The sequence below is a fragment of the Meles meles genome, chromosome 1 (genome assembly GCF_922984935.1).
Source record: "Meles meles chromosome 1, mMelMel3.1 paternal haplotype, whole genome shotgun sequence".
Classification (NCBI taxonomy): domain Eukaryota; kingdom Metazoa; phylum Chordata; class Mammalia; order Carnivora; family Mustelidae; genus Meles; species Meles meles.
The window spans coordinates 114,821,062-114,830,175 of record NC_060066.1 but is presented as its reverse complement, the minus strand read 5'-3'; positions in this window follow the sequence as shown (position 1 = coordinate 114,830,175).

Genomic DNA, 9,114 nt, shown 5'->3' with positions numbered 1-9,114 from the left:
CACCATCTGGCTCTGCCAGTGCCTGGAGGATCCTGGACCAATCCTGGCTGCCCACAGCCCGACTGCCAGCCGGCTGGACCTGGGGACATTTCTTCTCCACTGACCACTTACCTTCCAGATCGGAATGACCCTGGGCAAAACGTGTCTCTTCCCAGGGCATCCTTTTCCTCATCTGTAAAAGAAGAGATTTAGACCAGTGATCACTGGGGTTCCTTCTGGCACTGACGCTTGGCAGCTGTGGTTATGGGCAAGTTCATGAACCTCTTTGGGTTTCAATTTCCTCATCTAGAAAAAGGAGATAAATATCGTTCTCACCTCAGAGAGTTGTTGTGAAATCACCTAGGGTGACACCTGACATATAAGAAATAATTGATAAGCGTTTGCTCTCTGAGTTCCGTTTGTCAGTTCCTTAGGAAGAATCTGGTGAACCTGTTCATGCGAACATAAGTATTTGCCACAGGTCCTGTCATTGTCCTCTTTTCGTCTCTCTGAGGTTGAGGCTGCTGTCTGGAGCTCTGTAGGTGTTTGAAAATGAATTCTAGATCCTGTGGCTGGCAAGCGGTGGGGATATTTGGGGACAGGCGGTGGGCTACAGGACTGCCTTACAGAAGACCCTGTTCCCTGCCTCTGCACGTTCCTGCTGGAGCTGTGGGGCGGGTCTCTCCAGCCAGACTTCTTCTGCAGGCTGGTTGGACACTTGGAGTGAGCTGGGGCAGCCAGCACGCCTGGGGACTGAGCTAGGCCAGCAAACCTGGAGGATGCCAAGTCAGCTCCAAGGGAGCTGCCTTCCTCGAGTTCCACAGGGGTCTGCCTGTACCTCGGGCTCCAGGCTGTAGGACAACTTCCCACTTAGCAACTAATGGACCTGGGAGAGCTCAGGCACCTGCTTTCCACTCTTGCAGACCAATGCCCTGCATCACCTTGGTGATAGAAGGGAGAGGGGGGGATAGGGAGGGCCGGAGAGTGCCATCTGCCAGGTTAGCCCTGGGCGGGGGGGTGCCCGCTGCTGGGACTCAGGCAGGCCTCGGGGTGGGACTGTGACCCCAGCTGTCCTCAGGAGTCCCTGTTGAGCTGTGTGTGGCACTCCCACACAAGGCAGAGGCACGGCAGCTGGAGACCCAGATTTCTAGTGTCCTGGTTCCTGGCCATACGGTGTCATCTAATTTGGGAGCGTACAGTATGGTTACCAGACATGAGTCTGATGGGGAAGCAGTATGTAACCTGAGGGGGCGAGGAAGGCCTATATTTGCCACATATCTACCCTGTGCCCTGTCACAGGCCCTGAAACGCCAGAATCGAGATGAAACCAGTCACTTTACTAAGAAGACCCCAGTCTTTGATTGTAGCCATTTTATAGATGAGGAGCCTGACACTCTGGAAGGTGAAAAGACTTCCAGAGGTCACAGAACTTGGAAGCCAGGTCTCTACCCTCCAGGCACCGGGTTTATCCCTCTGTCCTGCAGGCTGGGCAGCGAAGGTCTGTTCCTCAAAACCAGCCCTTGAGGCCGCCACCCAGGTGCCGACATAGCTCAGGGCAAGGGTCACTGAAGAATGATAACTACTAATTATTAAACATTTAACTTTTTCTGTCACTGATCTCAGGTGATCAAATAGCACCCCTGGGCCAGGGCCAGGTGCTAGGGGCTAAGATAGCAGGAAGCCAAGGACTCTGCCCTCCAGGACTCAAAAAACTGCACGTGATGGTGTCTACAGAGAGCCGCGTGACGAGCTGGTTGTGTCTTCACTGGCATCCTGGGGTAAACAGCAGTAATAACAATAGACCTATTCCATGGGAAGAAAATGTGTTGAACTAAATCGGTGGCCTTTCCTTTTGCCCCTTCTATGTCTGCTGCCAACCTCCAGCTTCAGCCCAGGGCCATCCATTGCTTCTGGAAGGATTAGGATGGTCACCACAGGAATACAAAGGGGAGAACATCATTAAGCAGGCTTTTTAAAAATCATATGGCTCATTTTATTTGAAATATTCAGGGAAGATAAGTCTATAGGGACAGAAAGCACATTGGTGGTTGCCAGGGACTGGGGCATGGGAGAATGAGGAGTGATGGCTCCATAGGTATGGGGTTTCCTTTTAGGATGAAGAATATGTTTTGGAACTTGGTAGAGGTGGTAATCTATTAAAAGCCACTGAATAGTACATCTTTAAGTGGCTAACTTTATGTTATGTGAATGTCACCTCAGTAAACACATTAAAAGAAGAACATTATACAGGTTCTTCAAGGCCCTTTTAGAGGCAGAAGTTGTGAAAAATCCTCTGTAATCGTTCACAAAATCCAGGAGTCTTGAGAGAAAAAAAAGTGTTTTTTTGTTTTTGTTTTTGGTTGTGTGTGTGTGTTTTGTTTTTTTTTTTTTTTTCAAATCCGAGTTTGATCCCAGTCTCTTACTCAAGTGTTTACTGGGAAGCCATTTCACACCACATACACTGTTGTAGACACTGAGACAGTTGTCGACCATATCCGGAGGGACTGGAGGGCTGGAGAAAGAATTAGTCAGGCCCCAGGAGGCGTTGGCATGACCCTACCTCATGGGTTAGCGGGGGAGCAAGTCGGGTTGAATGGGGGTGTTGTGGAAGGTGGAGGCTGGGTCCAGTGGGGCCTCCGAGTTCAGGTCATGTGGGGAGTCGGCCCTGCCCGAGCACCTACAGGCTCCTTGGCTGGCGCTGCCCAGGGAGAAGGCCAGCACACTATCTGTGCCCGGAGCTGTGCACGGCCCCTGGACGGTCTGCTGAGTCCTGGACCATCACGTGAGAGGTACCCGTCCTCAGCACTAGGCCTCAGAGTCTGCGTGGCAACCCCTTGTCTTGTGAGCCAGGTCTCCTCAGCAAAGTGCTGATCTCCCCGAGCCCCAGCTTTCTCAGCTTGTGAAATGCAGTTAAGACCGTGCTTTGCCTGGAATGTCCTGTGTTCTCCTCTGTACTGACTCACAGGTTACTGGAAGGGCAAGTCCTGGGTCAAAGGGCTTCAGCACTGTTAAGACTGGCTCAACGTGTGGCCAGATGGTTTTGCAGAGAGGTTATACTGATGGAAATGTCCTCCAGCAGTGGGCAAAAGCCCTCCTTTCCCTTTGCCTTCTTCAACATGGAGGGATGGCCTTTTCTGACGTTTCCGATTTGGTGGGTAAAAAAAATAAGCGCCTCCCTGGGGAGATTAAGCATGGTATGCTGGTTCAAGTACAGGGGGTGGGAGCAGGTTGCTGGGTGTGGTTACAGCCCTGCCCGGTACAGGCCCTGTGACCTTGGGCCTGCTCCTTGGCCTCAGCTTTCTTCATCTGTACAGCTGTAGGATGGGGAGACATCACGGAATTTTTGCAAGGCTTAAATACGATATCACAGGCTAGGCAAAACCCGCTACGTGTTTGATAAATGTATTCTTCCATTTCTTTGGCTAATAGTAAAGTTGAAATATCTTTTGGATTTCTTGTTGTTCTTCTCCAACAAATAAGATGTTTGTCTTTTGCCCATTCTTCAGTCGAAACACAGGACCTCTTCTTACTGATCTTTGAGTAAGTCTTTATCTGTTCATTATATTAACACAGGATCTTCTAATGTTTAATACCAGGTCACATGGGAGTCACCTGGGAGCTTCTAAAACTTCAACCAACCTGTGAGTGAGGTCTGGGCTTCAGAACTGTTGGCAACCCCATCCTCCTCTGTTGCCAGGGTTCGGACACAGTGGCCAGTTTTAGTATCCTTGCTTGCTTGCTGTTTTTGTTTATGTGTGGCTTCAGGTTCTATAGTTTAAGTGTTTATGTGCATAGCCGCATTTATCTTTCTTTTCATTTATGATTTCATTAGTATCCTTTATGCTTAAGAAGCTCTTTTCCCCCCAACTAGTCACATATCTCTTCTGGTTTCCTGTGGTAGCCTCACCTCTCACTTCCTGTGTGATCTTGGCAAGTCGCTGAATCCGTCTGGGCTTCCGGTTCCCCAAAATGAGGGGGTTGGGCTAAATCAGACTTTTCCAAAGTCTTCTGAGCTGCTCTGTGGAAATATGGCTTCCTGGCCAAAGAAGGTTGGAAAACGCCCATTTTGTCAAATATTCTGAGAAACAGTACAGTAAAGCCAAGTGACTCAGCAGCTCCACTCCCGGGTCTAAGCCGGAGGGAACTGAAAACATACGTCCCCACACCATGTGTCCCCGAGTGCTCGTGGCAGCATCGTTCCTGTCAGTCAAGAGGTGGGTCCATGAACTGATGAATGGATAAACAAGGTATCCAGACATCCACACCATGGAATGTTATTCTGTTGTAAAAAGGAATGAAGTCCTGATTCGTGCTAAACACAAGCCTGAAGAACATCATGCTAAATGAAAGAAACTGGCCATGGAAGAGCATGCACCATCATTCCATTGCACCCAATGCACAGATTGGGCAAATCTACGGAGACAGAGGGTAAATTAGAGGTTGCCTGGAGCAGCGGGAGCCGATGGGAAGTGAGGAACGGTGGCTGACGGGGACAGGGTTTGGATCTGGGGTAATAAGAATGTTCTAAAGTTAGATTGTCTTGATGGCATACAACTCCGTGAATGCACTGAAGGCCACTGAACCGTACAGTTTAAAAGGGCGAAAGTTGTGGCATGGGAATTATATTTCATAAAGCTCTTTAAAGAAAGAAAAGAAAAGAAAAGAAAGGTCAGGACTTTGGAAGAGCTGGGTTACCTCCCAGCTTCGTGCTCGCCTAAGCCCTGGACCTGCAGCAAAGCTTGTAAAATTTTCGTCTTTGAGTCTTAGTTCTCTCATCTGCATGACACAGCCCGTAGCATGACTTTGCACCATCATGAAGGACTGGGTCACTTTCATGTCCGCTCCTTGCAGCCCCTCTGAGAAGAGGCTAAGGTGACAGAAATGAAATAGGACTCCTTCCAAGGGTGACTTACCTTGGTTTCCACCATGCCAAGCAGGGGTGTCTGAGTTTCTGGTCCAGCCAGGGTCACGGGCTGCTGAGATATTTGGGACAGGGTTGTCCAAGAACATGCTTTGGGACTTGGAAGGGACTATGCAGACATGACCTGTCTGCTAGCTAGTGACCATGACAGAGGGGTGGTCTGGGGGGAGTCACACCTACACCCACTTCCTCTGAGGCTAGACCAGCTTTTCTGTTCCAACCCATGGCCCCTGGTCAGTCTCTGTACTGCTTCGAGCTTTGTGTTCCTTCTTGTCTAAATGGAAGCTTGGTCCTTAGCTCAGGGGAGCAAGTGGCCACAGAGGACAATATCAGCCCCTTTACCAAGTGCCTGCTAGGTGGCCCACTCACCACGGGACTCCACGCCTTGTTTAAAAAAGCCGTGAGTTAGGTGCGGTCCCTCCCCAGCCCAGAGGAGCCCGCTGAGGCTCACCAGCAGGTTTATGGCCTGCCTCTTTTCCACTTAACTTTATGCCTGTTGTTTAACAGTCTTTAAACAGGTTATCAAAGGCTATATAATATTCTGTCAGAGGCAGAAACTGTCTTTAACTATTTCCCTAGTATTTGACATTTCTTCCTATCTTAGTTTAAGCACAAACAGAGCTGTGGCAGATAAACCTACACATAAAATTTTGTACACCTCTCTGCTTTATTTCCCTCAGGCAGATTCCTGGAAGTGGAATTAGGACTAGGCGAAAGGGTATGAACTCATTTACTGCTGCTCGTATAGGCTGCCAAGCAGCTTTCCAGAAAAGAAAGGCCGAGACGTCTACACCTGTCTGAGCAGGGTTGGTGACGCCAGGAGAGGCAGGTGGCTAACCAGCCTGGGCCTCTGTTCTTTCTCTCACCCCTCTGGATGATCCCAAGAAAAATGACCTTACCCAACCTCATGCTAGTTAAAAAGTATGCTAACTAGTAACTGGAAATAATCAGTTGCACGGGTCTCTTCTGTGGGGCTGTGGAAACCCCCAGGGCACCTTCCCACAGAACACTAGTCGGTAAGGCAGACAATAAATTAAGAGCTGCTAATAGACCTGCTCATGGTTGCAGGTGGCATTTGTCACACGAAAATGCCAGTCCTGGAAAGAAATCCAGGGCTTTGACTCTGTCATCGCCAAACCAGGCAACCAGAACAATTCTTAACATTTACTGAGTGCCTACTGAAGAAATTATGCGTATTAATTAATTTAAAGCTGATGAAAATCCTCTGAGGTAGACTTTATTGTTATGCCCATTTTAACAGTGGCATGAGGAAACGAAGGCACAGCAAGGTTGAGGAAATTGTCTGAGGTCACACAGGAAGCTGGCGGTGGATGAGGGATCTGATCTGATTCAGATGGTCGGCCTCTATGGGCCACGCCCTCACCCCCACATGGTGTGGCTATGCTGTCTGCCCAAGGGGCAAACAGGTCCTGTCGGTCCACTGGTCTTGAATTTGCTGGAGGGTGCAGGGACCTGAGACCCCCTGATTGGGATCAGTTGCTGGTAAATTCTTTTGAGAACAGCATGTGCAGAAGATTCAGGAACGCCTGAGGTCATCTACTGAGATGCTGGTGTCCATCAGAGGCCTCGAGGTGTAACAGGTGGAAGATGGTTCTCATCCATTTTCCTTCATGTTCAGTGAAGGAGGACATTCCTTGTAGCTCTTCCCTGTGCTGCCAAGAGTGGGCAGCAGTGGGAGTCCAGGTAGCCACCAAGATGCCTGTGTCCTTCCCAGCCGCGCCTGTCCATGCCCCCTCCAGCCTTGCCCGGGTGCTGTGGCGCTTGGTTCCCCGCACTGCTGGGGTTGTGCGGGGTGGGGGGTTGTGGGGAGGCAGCCCTGAGCTGGTCTGCTGCCCTATCAGGCTCCTGCTCAGAGAGCTGGCAAGAGGCCTAGAGTGGTGAGCAGCCTGATTCTCAGTGAAGGTCCTACCATGGTTTCTTCCCCAAGTCCCTCCCTGTGAGACTGTCAGCTCTGGGCGTCCACTGCCATGTTCCCAGGGCCCAACACCGTGGGGTGCTCCAGGGACAGGAATGTGTTGGGGGAGGTGGAGCCGGGAGATCGTCAAACAGTTGCACGAAGGATTCGGTTATTTTGGAGTTAGGAAAACGGATATACAGCCAGAGGAAGGGTGGTCAAATGTGGTGGAGACAGCAGTGGGAGGATGTGCAGGGCACGGCTGATGCGGGGACAGAGTAACAACAAGAAGATGTTTAGAGGCCTTAGCAGGTGAAGGAGGAGTACGAGGGCTGGGGGCATGGGTGAGGGTGTGGGTTGGTGCAGAGGGAAGAGGTTGGCAGGGTGCATGGGGGAACCTTGCTGTCCGGGACGCCACTGTGGGGTACATCACAGTCCCTGGAAGGGCTTATTCGAATGGGGTGCGGGGCCTGCTCCCAGAGTTCCTGACTTGGCAATTCTGGGGAGGGCCTGAGAATTGGCATGACTGGCCCTTCCTCCTGATACCTGAACAGTTTTGGGCTCAGGCCCCCTGGCTTCCTATGGATACCCTGACCCTTCATCCCAGGCTGAGCCCAGGGCTCAGGAGCATCACAGGTTGGGGGGGGTAGTGGAGGGTTTGGAGGGTGGGTCGGGGGTGGGAGCGCCAGGATGGGAGGCTTTACAACCAGAGACTCCTCCCATAAACACGTTCCCTAGAGACGTTGGACAAATTCCCGCACACATCTGCATGTTCTGGGATGAGAGAACCAAGTCAGAGCTGATCCCTGGAAGGGAACCCCCGAGGCCACTGCAGCACCCGCTGGCACTTGCCCCAGCGACGGGGTTCGGGAGCAGGCCTCCTCACCTGAGAAATTGGGGCTGAGACCGGGAGAAGCAGTGGACCTTTGGAATGAGTTCAAGTTCTGCCCCAGCAGCCAGGCTCCTGTGCAGGAGGCCTGGGGTTCTTGTTCCTCGAGGGCCCAACCCCACATGCCCGGCCTGCCCTTGACCCAGCCCTCTGCGGGGATGCTGGGGGACAGGAGCGGAATCAGGGACCCCGTGAGGCCAGAGGTGCTCAAACTTGAGAGCGCATTGGAATCACCTGGATGGCTTGTTACAACAGCCTGCTGGGCCCACACCCAGAGCTTCTGACTCAGTAGCTTTGGGGGAGGGCCTGCGCGGCTGCGTCTCTTACCAGCTCCTGGGTGAGTTGCACTTCGAGAATCACTGTTAGGTTCATCTCTGCCAGGCATTCTACTAATTCTGCCCCAAACAGGGTGAAGGTCTGGCACTGTTTGGACCTCATGTCAACAGCGTGGGGCTCTGGGAGCCCCTGCTGGCTGGCGACGGTCATGGGGCTCCGTGCGCAGGCCCTGGACAGCTGGCGTCACTGCCGTGGCTGGTTTCTGTCATGGTTCTCTCACATGGGCCTTCCCTTATGCCCTTCCTCCTGGAACCGCCCCCACTTCCTTAGCCCTCTGCTCCTGAGCAGGTGCCCAAACCTGTACTGAGCTTCCGGGCTCCTGTGCCCCATGGGGAGAAAGAGCACACTCACTCTTTTCTCTTCCCTTTGTTTGCTCAGGACATAGCCCCATCAGCCTTTTGGGTCTCTGAAGAGGTCCCGTCCCCAGGCCCCTCGCCACCCTTACTACAGCATGCCACCCCTCCCCCCAGTGCCTCTTTTTGACAGGAGCCACCCTCTTCTGTCTCTGAAGCTCTGCCCCCCACACCCTCACTTCAACCCTCTGGCCTTGGGCTTTATCGTGCTCAGCTCTGTTTTGGCCGGGGCCCCTTCTCCAGAACTTTCCTCCAGCCCCACAAAGGGGGCAGTCAGGGGAGGGCTGAAGGCTCAGGAATGTGTTGCTCCTGGTGGGAAATGATTGCCTCCTATAAAGTACATATGAAGCAATTATTTAACAAAGGGAAAGGTAGTAAAGGAGTTCAATAAATATTTGTTGAATAAGGGAACACAAAAGCTACTTTCCATGATGCACAGTCAAAACCTCCTGTTATGAAAAAGTGCTTTGATTGTGAGAGCCTTGCAGGTGTGCATGCAAAGTGGGGAACGGGAGCCCTGTTGGTGGGCATTTCTCTGGCACTGTGATTTCCAGTGAGTTCCATGGCAGCGAGTGTCCATGCTCATAAGTGTTACACACCCAGAAGGGGCCCCAGAGATAAAACATTTGGCAAGCACTCAAGTGAGTAACTATCATCTGGTCCCTGTATTAGGGGGACTTCCCTGAGCCTGCCCTGGGAAGGGGGTTGTGTCAGGCCTTGA